General features: G+C 46.4%; 1 protein-coding gene across 2 annotated transcripts in view; it reads right to left on the bottom strand.

The window, feature by feature from the left end:
- The window catches only part of phrf1 (PHD and ring finger domains 1), a 195,397-nt gene extending 191,633 nt beyond the window's left edge, over positions 1-3,764 (bottom strand). For both annotated transcript variants that reach the window (XM_072272921.1, XM_072272922.1), the window contains exon 1: positions 3,617-3,764. The gene's annotated coding sequence lies outside the window, so the exon portion shown is untranslated. The remainder of the gene's footprint in view (positions 1-3,616) is intronic.
- Positions 3,765-13,137: the final 9,373 nt, after the last annotated feature.

Here is a 13,137-nt window from a genome sequence, read left to right as displayed (position 1 = left end):
CCAGCCCTGTATCTTTCAACAACTAACTTCCCAGCTCTTTACTTCACCCCTCCCCCGGTTTCACCTATCACCTACTAGCTTGTATTTCTTCCTCCCCTCCCCCACCCTCTTATTCCGACTTCTCAGCATTTTTCTCCAGTCCTGGTGAAGAGTCTCGGCCTGAAACGTCGACTGCACTCTTTTCCACAGATACTACCTGACCTGCTGAGCTCCTCCAGCAGTTTGTGTGCGTCGCTTGGATTTCCAGCACCCGTGGATTTTCTTGTTTGTGATTAGACTATCTACCTGTGACACCACTTTCACCAAATTATGGACCTGTATTCCCAGATCCTTTTGTTCTACCACACTCCTCAGTGCCCTACCATTCACTGTGTAAGCCTACTCTGGTTGGTCCTATCGAAGTGCAACACCTCACACTAGTCTGCATTAAGTTAATTCTGCCATTTTTCAGCCCATTTTTCTAGCTGATCCAGATCCCGCTGCATACCATGACAGCCTTCATCACTGTCCACCACACCCCCAATCTGGGTGAAATCCACAAATTTGCTGATCCAGTTGACCACATTATCATCCAGATCATTGATATAGATGGCAAACAACAACGGACCCAGCACCGATCCCTGCAGCACAACATTAGTCACAGGCCTCCACTCAGAGGCAACCATCTACTACCATTCTCTGACTTCTCCCATAAAGCCAATGATTAATCCAGTTTACTACCAGTTGCCAGTCTGTACTGACTTCAGCATAGGGGGAACAAGGTAAAAAAAAAGTAACAACGTAGAATAAATTGTAAAAGTTACAGAGGAAGTGCAGTGCAGGGAAATGATAAAGTGCAAGATCTTAACAAGGTGATTACTGAGGTCTTTCTGCACAAGAAGTCTGTTCATATTTGATATATGAGCTGCAGCCACAACAGTGGTTTTCACTGCTTCTTTAGTTACCAGCAATTTTCAAAGGGGAATTGGATACTATAAGACCATAAGATATAGGAGCGGAATTAGGCCATTCAGCAATTGAGTTTGTTCCACCATTCAATCATGGCTGATTTATTATCCCCTTGTAAGACCATAAGACATAGGAGCAGAATTAGATGTGGAGTCTGTTTCACCATTTGATCACCATTGATTTGTTTTCCCTCTATAAGACCACATACATAGCAAAAGAATTTTGTGCACTAGTTTCACAAACAGCCAGCACAGATTCCTTTTAAACTGCCAGATTTTGAACTTATATAATGAGGCTCTCCATTGGTATTGTGTCTTTGCTGTCTACGTATACACAAGCCAATAACGCAAATCAGTACAATATGGAGAGCAAGCTGTTGCCCATGCAGAAGGCTCCCCCTCTCCACACAGCTGATGAATCCAAAGCAATGGCAAAGACTGACACAGTCTGGCACCAGCAGCATTGCAGGAATTGCCAGTCAGCATTGAACTCGAAGTAGGACTGCCTCAGGGACTCCAGCTCCAGATTTTCCATCAGGGTTCACTCCTGGTCTTCCCCATGAGGTGGGTATCACCGGAGGCAGCAGAGGTTTGAGTAATCCTGCTCCTAGATGAGCTGCCAACCATGGACGACAAGTCCCATTTGCTCAGAGTAACCGGCTTTAAGGCACCAGTAGCCCACGTTTACCCCTTCTCCTGTCACTAGAAATGATTCCACCGGGTTTTGTAGCTAAACCACACATGAAGGCCAGGAGCTGGACTTGGTTGTCAGAGGCTACTTGAGATGCTTGACATTGGAAACCTTTAATAGATAATTGAAGCTCATCTGCCCCTGGCTATGACAACCTTCAGGAACATACAAAACACCTAATGTCACCTGATCTAAGTCAGTGATAATAAATCTGATTCTGAAGGACTGTATGTTGCATTATACAGAATATACAATGATTGAAACAGGCCATTCAGCCAACCTGTGCTGTCCCTCCTGTTGAGCCCTTGCCCTCATCTGCCTAATTACTGTTCCCTTTGGAAAAATCGTCCACTTGAAAGTTATCGGTTGCAATACAGGGATAGGCTTCAAGCAGGTCAATGTGGAACTCCGTAAATAAGAACATAAGGTACAGGAGCAGAATTAGGCCATTCGGCTCATTGACTCCACCATCCCATCATGGCTGATTTATTATTCCTCTTAATACCATTCTCTTGCCTTCTCCCCATAACCTTTGACACACTTACTAATCAAGAACCTTTCAACCTCCAATATAAATATAGCCAATGACTTGGTCCCCAAAGCCATCTGTGGCAATGAGTTCCACAGCTTCATCATCCATTGGCTAAAGAAATTCCTTCTCATCTCTGTTCTAAATGGACATAGCTCTATTCTGAGCCTGTGCCCTCTGGTCATAGACTCCCCCACTAAAAGAAACATCCTCTCCTTAGCCACTCTATCTAAACATTTCAATATTTGATAGGTTTCATTTCAATGAAGATCTGCTTCATTTTTCTAAACTCCTGCAAGTACAGGCCCAGAGCCATCAAAAGCTCCTTGTACCTTAACCCTTTCACTTCTGGGATCATTCTTGTGAACCTCCTCTGGACCCTCTCCAATGCCAGCACATCTTTTCTTAGCAGCACACACAAAAGGCCGGAGCAACTCAGCTGGTTTCGACCCAAAATGTTGACTGTGCTCTTTTCCTAGATGCTGCCTGGCCTGCTGAGTTCCTCCAGCATTTTGTGTGTGTTGTTCAGATGTCCAGCATTTGCAGATTTTCTCGTTTGTGATTGGACATCTTTTTTTAGATAAGAGGCCCAAAACTGCTCACCATACTCCGAGTGTATTCACCAATGCTTTTTCAGCCAGTGGCCCAGAATATTCTTACAGAAACATATAAAACCATGAAAAGTATAGATAAGACAGAGGCAGGAAAGTTGTTTCCACTTGTAAGTGAGACTAGAACTAGGGAATATGGCTTCAAGATTCGGGGGAATAGATTTAAGACAGATGAGGAGAAACTGCTTTACCAGAGAGTAGTGAATCCATGGAATTCTCTGCCCACAGAAGCAGTGAGGCTACGTTTTAAAATATCTAAGACACAGTTAGTTAGATAGATTTTTGCATCACAGGGGAAGTAAGGGTTCTGGGGTGAAGGCACGTAGGTGGAGCTGAGTCCACGGTCAGATCAGCCATGATCAGATTGAATGGCCGAGCAGGCTGGACGGATCAGATGGCAGACTCCTGCGCCGGTTTCTTATGGAAATAAACTGCCCTCATAGAGGAGTGTGCCAGTTGTGTGTACAACCCCCTCCGTAAAGACTGTGAACTGACCTGTGGGTGAACAAGTCAGGGACGGTTTGCCTGGGGCCTGGATCTGCAGCCTTAGCCGTGCCTGGGGCCTTGCCTGAAGCCTGGACCTAGAGCCAGGGCTGCGCTTTGGGCCGCGCTTGGGGTCCGATACACCACACGGATTCTCCTTCCCTCGGTTCCTCATCGACCCCGGGTCCGGCCTGCGGACGGAGCCCGACTCCCCCACAGGCGCTGCTGTGAGCGCGTCCACTTTATCACCCAGGCGGTGTAGGCCGCAGGCTACGCCGCGACTCCAGTAGCGTCCCGGCACCGCTCCGCTCCCAGCCCCAGTTCCCGAGCTTCCGCCTCGCCCGCTCACACTCACCTCTTGCCGCTCCGGGTCCAGCGTCCCGAGTCCAGGCGCTCCCGGGCCTCTTGGTCCGGCTGTCAAACCCTCACGACCCTTACCGAACGCAGTACCGAACAGGGCCGCCGGAGAAACCCGAGCCTATCCGAGTCCATCCGACAGGGGTCGCCGAAGAGAGCCGAGCCCGTCCGAACAGGGCCGACTGCGAGAGCCGAGTCTATCCGAGCGGGGCTTCTTGGTCCGGTTGTCAAACCGTCACGACCCTTACCGAGCGCGGTACCGAACAGCGCCGCCGGAGAGAGCCGTGCCCAGCCGAGTCTATCCGTGCGGGGCCCCCAAAGTGAGCCGAGCCTATTGGAACAGGGCCGACGGAGAGAACCGAACCTGTCCGAACAGGGCCGACGAAGAGAGCCGAGCCTGTCCGAACAGGGCAGCCGGAGAGAACCGAACCCATCCGAACAGGGCCGACGGAGAGAGCCGAGCCTGTCCGAACAGGGCCGACGGAGGGAGCCGAGCGCTGCCGAGTGATAGACGACCTGTATTTGACCTGGATACGGATGAGAATGGCGATGGAAAGGTTGAGTGTCTCAAGTTCCTGGACGTCAACGTCCCAGAGAATCTATCCTGAGCCAAACAATCGACCCAATCACAAAATAATCTCTAATGCCATTTCAAAGTCTGCTGATACACCCCACCCACTTCTCTCTTGCTGCCGTCAGGAAGGAGGTACAAACCAGCAGGTTCAGGAACAGTTATTCCCCCTCAACCGTCAGGAACTTGAACCAGAGGGGCTAACTTCACTCAACTTCGCTTATCCCATCACTGCACCGTTCCCACAACCTGTGGAGCACACACAAAACGCTGCAGGAACTCAGCAGGCCAGGCAGCATCTTATGGAAAAGAGTACAATCGACATTTTGGGCCAAGACCTTTCGTCAGGACTGGAAAAAAAGACGAGGAGTCGGAGTAAGGTCACTGGACTCACTTTCAACGACTCTTCATCTCACATTCTCCGTATTTATTCCTTATTGATTTGTTATTATTATTTCTTTCCTTTGTATTTGTAATTTGTTGTCTCTTGTACACTGGTTGAATACTCAGTTGGTGCAGTCTTTCATTGATTCTATTATGATTATTAATCTGTTATGGATTTATTGAGTATGCCTGCAAGAAAATGAATCTCATGTGTGACAAAATTGTATTTTGATAATAAACTTAATTTGAACTTTGAAGACATGCCAGCGGCTCTGCTTCATAAGAAGTTTGAGGAGATCCGGTACGCCAGCAAAGACTTGAAAATTTCTACAGTTGTCATGTTGACAGCATTCTAACTGTTGTATCATCGTTTGGTTGGAAGTTCTAATCCATTGAGCCAAACTCAGCTGAAAAGCTCCTTCTGCCTACAGCGACCAGTTTTAAGGTGCCAGTAATCCGCCTTTGCCTCTTCAAAGTTCAAAGTAAATTTATTATCAGACTACATATATATCACCATATGTAACCCTGAGGTTCATCTTCATGTGGGCATACTCTATAAATCTAAATAATAATAATGATAACAGAATCGGTGAAAGACCACACAACTTGGGCATTCAACCCAGACAACAAACTTGTGCAAATACAAAAAGAAAGAAGTAATAATAAAAAATAAATAAGCAATAAAAATTGTGAGACATGAGATGAAGAGTTCTTGAAAGTGAGTCTATGGGTTTTGGGAGCATTTCAATGATTGGACAAGTGAAGTTATCCCCTTTGGTTCAAGAGCCTTCTCCTGTCAGTAGAAATATTTCCACTGGGCTTAGTAGCTAAGCCACATACAAAGGCTAGGAGTTGGACTTGGTTGTTAGAAGTATTTGAGACTCATGTTATTGGAGCATTTAGTAGGTAGTGGGAACTTTATGGCCACCAAAAAAGTTACAAGACTTCCAGATATGGTCTCTGGAAAACTGTCTCATGGGCGAAGTATCAATTCTGGACTAAAAATGAATCAGTAAAGGATACTCAATAGCTTTAGTAAGGCTTGAATGCTACCACTTCTTATAAAGTTAAATCAAGTGACATAGGAGACAGCAAGACTTTGCATCCAGAAGAGCTCAATGCCGACTGAGTTTGCTTTGTCCTTGAAAACGTCGAGAACTCTCACAGCCCCTGGTGATCCTTGATTTTGGACTTTGAGGTCGACATGAGAGCATCTGTCTGGAGGGTGAACCCATGGAAAGTACCTAGCCCAGATGAGATAGCTGGCCGAGTCCTAAAGACCCGTGCTGATCAACTGGCTAGAGTGTTCACTCAGATCTTCAACCTTTCGCTTCAGCAGTCCAAGGTACCCGCCACTTTAAGCAGGCTTAAGTTATACCGGTGCCTAAGAAGAACTTGGAAGCCTGCCTCATTGACTATCGTCCAGTGACACTTACATCCACAGTGAAGTGAGGTGACTCACAACTCAGATGTAGATGGTTATTATTTAATTGTCTAACGTGTAATTTTTTTTAGTTTTGTAAGGATGGTTTTGGAGACACAGAGAGGAGTTAGGGATCAAGTTAGGGTTTAAGTACAGAGATGTGTAGAACTAGAGGCCAGGCTGATCTAAGTCTCCACTCTGCGATCAAAGACCACCTTTTAAATCTACTCCTTGGCTTTTTGCCTCCAGTCCTGCCGAAGGGTTTCAGCCCAAAATATCGACTACTCTTTTCCTAGATGCTGCCTGGTCTGTTGAGTTCCTCCAGCATTTTGTGTGTATTGCTTGGATTTCCAGCACATGCAGATTTTCTCTTGTTTCTGACAACGTTGCAATATCCATGGTTGGATGTTGGATGGTGGCACTTGTGGGTGTGTGGTCGTTGATGGAAATGACACATTTCACTGCACACATGACAAATCAAACTAAGAGCTTATGCATACGAAGTTGCCAAGAGTAGTGGGAAACTGGAAGATCAGGAAAACTTTAAAAAGCAACAAAGAACCACTAAGTGAGCTAAAAAGAAAGGGAAGCCAGATAGTGAAAATAAACCAGCAGAAAATAGAAATACAGATAGTAAAAGTTTTTATAATTATATAAAGCAGAAATGGGTGGCTAAAGTGAATGTAGATCCCTTGGAAGACAAGAAGGGAGAAATAATATTGGGTATTGAGGAAATGGCCAAGGCTTTGAATGACTATTTTGTGTCAGTTTTCATGGTGCAGGACACATCTAACATGCCAAAGAGAGATATGGATGCAATGAGAGGTGAGGACTTGATACAATAGCTATCACTAAGGAGGTAGTGCTGAGCAAACTTGTGGGCCTGAAGATAGACGAGTCCCCTGGTCCTGATGGAATGCACCCCAGGGTACCGAAGGAAATGGCAGAAGTTATAGTAGAGGCTTTGGTGATGATTTAACAAAATTCTCTGGACTTTGGGCAGGTTCTGGCAGATTGGAAGACAGCGAATGTCATGCCACAGTTCAAAAAAGGATGTTGGCAAAAGGCAGAACGATATACTGGTTTTAAAGGCAGTGCAGAGGAGTTTAACCAGGTAGATTCCAGAGATGAGGGGGTTAGACCACGAGAAGAGACTGAGTTGCCTGGGACTGTACTCACTGGAATTCAGAAGAATGAGAGGAGATCTTAAAGAAACATATAAAATTATGAAAGGGATAGATAAGGTAGTGACAGGAAAGTTGTTTCCACTGGTAGGTGAGACTAGAACCAGGGGACATAACCTCAAGATTTGTGAGAGTAGATTTAGTACAGAGATGAGGAGGAACTGCTTTTCCCAGAGAGTAGTGGATCAGTGGAATTCTCTGCCCAATGAAGCAGTGGAGGCTACCTCAGTAAATATATTTAAAACAAGGTTGGATAGATCTTTGCATAGTAAGGAAATTAAGGGTTATGGGGAAAAGGCAGGTAGGTGGAGATGAGTCCATGATCAGATCAGCCATGATCTTATTGAATGGCAGAGCAGGCTCGACAGGCCAGATGGCCTACACCTGCTCCTGTTTGTTATGTTCTTAAATAAATGTGAATTTTGAATTTTGCTATTTTAGGGGAGGTATAGACTTTTAACATGAACAACAGGACTCCCACAAGTCCTGCTATAAACTATATACCTTCTTCTGACATTTGACCTGCCAAAGTGGAGCAGCTGATATTTGTCCAGGTTAAACTCTGTCTCTCATCTGGAGAAGCAAGATGTTGTGTCCCACATGAAGAGAAGGGACGTACTTACTCCCCGTTACACTGCTGGACTTTAATGGCAGCAGTGAAGGTCCTCCATCTCTCTCTCTCATTCCCGGAAACAATTTTGGTCTCGGTCTTAGCAGTATTCCGGACTTCTCTCATGACGTCAGTCGCTTCCTCTTGGTTTTCAGTACTGTCAGCAATGCAGGTCCCAGGTGGAGACTCAGGAATATCATCACACTCAGATGTAGAAGGATACTTCATTACAATTTCCAAAACATTTTTGTTTGACCAGTCAGTGTTGTTTACCCTGAGCTAAACCCACAAACCTGGAGGACCAGAGGCCCAGAGTAGTCCGGCGGACGGACCTCTACCTCACTGAGACCCAGCAGCAGCTCTCTGACAACTCTTTTTTTAATTAATTTTTTATGCATTTCTACAATAAAACTATAGAAAAAAACCCAACAACAAAATGGAGATTTATACAGTGTGAAACAAACAAATCCAATATACTATAATTAATAACATTAAAAAAATAGAATTATGTAAAATTAGTATCCACCCCGACCTCCCACTGAAAAAAAACCCAGGCCAACCATTTCTGCGTGTAAAAGGAAAAAAAAATTAATCAGAGCATTCAACCCCAGAGAACTGTAACTACATATATAGGCAAAAAGCAGGTATAATGCCGATTACCAAAAGTGCAATGTAATTCACAACAAAAAAACCATATAACATTACAAAAAAAAGCTGAAAGTAAGGGATTGTAGCATACAAAAAAAAAGATAAACTTAACTGAAAGAGGAGTTAAGAAAATATTCAAGAAAAGGTCCCCACACCTTATGAAACTTTATGTCCGAATTAAGAAGTGAATAATTAATCTTTTCATGGTCTAAACAGCCCATAATATCACTAAGCCATTGAGCGTGAGTGGGTGGGGCAGCATCTTTCCACCTAACAGGAACCAACTGTCTAGCCAAGAGAGAGGCAAAAGATAATGTTCGACGTTTAGTCGGACTCAAGTTCATGTCTACTTCACCCAAGGTGACAAAAAGAACAACCAGAGGGTTAGATTCTAAATGGCAATTAAGAATATGAGATAGGGTTGAAAAAACTTCTCTCCTGACTAGGACAGGCCCAATACATATGAATAAGGGAAGCCTCAGCCCCTTTACACTTATCACAGACAGGACTAATGTCAGGGTAAAACCGTGATAATTTTGTTTTAGACATATGAGCCCTGTATATAACCTTAAACTGCAAAAGGCAGTGGTGAGCACAAGGAGAGGCTGAGTTGACTGACTTAAGAATTGAATCCCAAACTGCATCAGATAAGGAGATATTTAGATCTTGTTCCCTGGCAGTTCTAATTTTATCAAAGGGGGCACGCCTCAAAATCACTAACTTATCCCGAATAGCAGATATTAAACAATTACCCAATGGATTGATACAAAGAAACAAGTCCAAAATATTTTTCTCAGACACCTCAGGAAAGTTTGATATCAAAGGGTTAAAGAAATGAGTATTAGGTAGATTAAACTTTACAGACAGTTGTTGAAAAGTTGCAAAATGATTATCAATGAAAAGATCTCCTCTTACTGACACCTCAACACCCCAACACCTCCTCTTACTTACCCCTGGAACAGGACCCCACCAAAAAACATCAAACCCCTGCACCACCACGGCCCTTATCAGCTCCGGAGACCTTCCATCCTCAGCCACTAAACTCATAATTCCCACACCCCGCACAGCTTGGTTTTACCTCCTCCCCAAGATCCACAAGCCTGACTGTCCCAGTAGACCGGTAGTTTCTGCCTGCTCCTGTCCCACCGAACTTGTATCTGTCTCCATTTTGTGACTCCATTTTGTCACCATAGTTCAGTCCCTCCCCACCTACATCCGGGATACATCCCATGCCCTCCACTTCTTCAATAACTTCCAGTTCCCCGGTCCCGAATGCTTCATTTTCACTGTGGATGTCCAATCCTTATACACCTCAATTCCCCATCAAGAAGGCCTCAAAGCCCTCTGTTACTTTCTGGACCATAGACCTCATCAGTTCCCCACCACCACTACCCTCCTCTGGTTGGTGGAACTGGTACTCACACTTAATAACTTCACTTTTGGCTCTTCCCATTTCCTTCAGACCAAGGGTGTAGCTATGGGAACTTGCATGGGCCCCAGCTACGCCTGCCTCTTCGTTGGTTATGTGGAACAGTCTGTGCCACAAACCTATTCTGGTACTGCTCCCCAACTTTTCCTTCGCTACATTGACGACTACATTGGTTCTACTTCCTGCACCCATGCTGAGCTGGTCAATTACTTTGCTTCTAACTTCCACCCAGCCCTCAAATTCACTTGGTCCATCTCGGACACTTCTTTCCCCTTTCTCAACATCTCGGCCTCCATCTCTGGAGACAGACTGTCCACTGACATCTTCTACAAGCCCACTGACTCTCATAACTACCTCGACTATACCTCTTCCCACCCTGCCACATGCAAAAATGCCATTCCCTATTCCCAGTTCCTCTGTTTCCGCCACATCTGCTCCCAGGATGAGGCTTTCCATTCCAGGACATCTCAAATGTTCTCTTTCTTTAAGGATTGTGGTTTCCTTTCTGCCGTCATCAATGATGCCCTCACCTGCATCTCCTCCATTTCCCACACTTCGGCCCTCACCCCATCCTCCTGTTACCACAACAGGGACAGAGTTCCCTTCTCCTCACCTAACACCCCACCAGCCTCCGGATCCAGCACATTATCCTCCTCAACTTCCGCCACCTTCAACAGGACCCCACCACTAAGCACATCTTTCCCTCTCCACCTCTCTCCGCCTTCCGCAGGGATCGGTCCCTCCGTGACTCCCTGGTCCACACGTCCATCCCCACAGATCTCCCACCCGGCACTTATCCCTGTAAGCGTAAGTGCTACACCTGTCCCTACACCTCCTCTCTTGCCACCCTTCAGGGCCCCAAACAGTCCTTCCAGGTGAGGCAACACTTCACTTGTGAGTCTGTTGAGGTCATCTATCGCATCCGGTGCTCCCGGTGCGGCCTCCTCTACATCGGTGAAACCCGACGCAGATTGGGGGATCGCTTCGTCGAGCACCTCCGCTCCGTACACCACAACAGACAGGATCTCCCAGTAGCCACTCACTTCAACTCTGCTTTCCATTCCCATTCAGATATGTCCATACATGGCCTCCTGTACTGCCATGATGAGGCTAAACTCAGGTTGGAGGAGCAACACCTCATATACCGTCTAGATAGTCTCCAGCCCCTTGGTATGAACATTGAATTCTCCAATTTCCGGTAATTCCCTTCCCCTCCCTTCCCCCATCCCAGTTTCACTCTGCCCCCTCCCCCAGCTGCCTATCACCTCCCTCATGGTTCTGCCTCCTTCTACTACCCATTGTGTTTTCCCCTATTCCTTCTTCACTTTTCCTGCCTATCACCTCCCTGCTTCCCCTCCCGCACCTCTTTATCTTTCCCCTTACTAAATTTTTCACCTGGAACCTACCAGCCTTCTCCTTCCCACCCTCCCCCCACCTTCTTTATAGGGCCTCTGCCCCCTCACTCTTCAGTCCTGACGAAGGGTCTCGGCCCGAAACGTTGACTGTTCATTTCCACGGATGCTGCCTGACCTGCTGAGTTCCTCCAGCGTGTTGTGAGTGTTACTGTTGTTCTGTGCCTGTAGTGAGGTCCTGGTGTTCTGTGTGTGTAGTGTGGTAATGGTGTCCTGTGTCTGTAATGTGGTAATGGTGTTCTGTGCCTGTAGTGAGGTCCTGGTGTTCTGTGCCTGTAGTGTGGTCCTGGTGTTCTGTGTCTGTAGTGTGGTACTGGTGTTCTGTGTCTGTAGTGTGGGTCCTGGTGTTCCGTGTCTGTAGTGTGGTCCTGGTGTTCTGTGTCTGTAGTGTGGGTACTGGTGTTGTGTGTCTGTAGTGTGGTAATGATGTTCTGTGTCTGTAGTGTGGGTACTGGTGTTGTGTGTCTGTAGTGTGGTAATGATGTTCTGTGTCTGTAGTGTGGGTACTGCTGCTTTCCGCTCTGGAGATGGACCCATAGGCAGAGTATTGGAGATGTTTCAGCACAGAATGATATTCTTCATGACAGACCAGGCAACAATGTAAATCTAGGCAGTGAGCTGGAAAGCTCGGAGCAACTGGTTGGGGCTGGTTGGTTTGATGAGTGAACAAGTGCAATGGGTGAAAGGTGGGGTTAAATAGGTTGCAGGTGATGAGTCAGGAATGAGTGGCAGGTGATTCCTGTTAGCTGGGTGGGCACTTGGGTGTGCCTGGATGTGCAGGCTGGTACTTGTCAGCAGGAGCAGGCCTGATGGTAAGGGTGGCTGATAGCTCAGGCACATATTATCTGCTCTGTATCTGTGTGAGTGGACCTGCTTGTCCTAGCATGTGAAGTCAGCTCTGGCATGCTAGGTCAATGAAATTCAACAGCCAAGAAGGCATAATTGAACACTCCGAGGAGAGGGAGGGATATGACAAGGCTCAAGAGAAGTTATGTTTGTCTACTGCAACCAAGGAAGCCCCCAGTTTGTGATGGACCAGGACTTCTGAGCTGATAGAGTGGAACTACCCCAGTTTCATTGCTCTCCTGTAAAGGCTTTTGTTATCATGGGATCCTATAAAGTACAATCACGTGTAGTCTGGGTACTGGCGTCCTGCATTTTCGGGGTGACTGATGGCTCGGGCAAGTTAATTTACTCTACATATAGACTGGGTGTTTGTCAGGCCTGCACATGTCAGCACCTCAGCGGATGCATTGGAATTGGTGCGCTAAGGCCGCGTCTAACAGCAAGTAATTGTCTTGGATGTTTCTCTTGTGATTGCAAGTCCCTGGTGGACATTGGTAATGTAAAATCCTGCAATTCTGTTTCCCTTGTTCATTGGCGAGACTGATGGTGGAAAAGCTGGGTGGCCTCGGTTGGAGCACAGACTAGGCCTCATGCCACAGGGTCAGGAGAGTAGACGCTGGAGGTGGTGTGGTGCAGCGTCCGTGCTGGGTTGGAGTCTGGCCCTCCTCCCAACAGTGCTGCCCTTTGTAGAAGACAAGCTGGTTTGCGTGCATCTGAATGTTCATCCGCAGACTGCTAAGATCTGCTTGTTCTTGCTGACAGCACCAATGCACCATCAATTTACAGGACGTCACTCAGGGACTTGGGCTACGTATATATTTTTTGTGTGACTGTATGCTAACTTGGTACAGTAACTTCTATGTGCTGTGTGTGCCTTGTGTATGACTGGTCGCTGTGTGCTTTACTCCTTGACCCTGGGGGAGCACTGTTTCATTTAGCTGTATGCATGGGTAGGAGTGAATAGCAAGTAAACTTGAACTTGAAACCCCCATTCTCTACCTAGCCAATAGAT

The sequence above is a fragment of the Mobula birostris genome, chromosome 11 (assembly GCF_030028105.1).
Source record: "Mobula birostris isolate sMobBir1 chromosome 11, sMobBir1.hap1, whole genome shotgun sequence".
NCBI classification, from domain to species: Eukaryota; Metazoa; Chordata; class Chondrichthyes; order Myliobatiformes; family Myliobatidae; genus Mobula; species Mobula birostris.
This window is presented reverse-complemented; position numbering and strand designations above follow the sequence as displayed.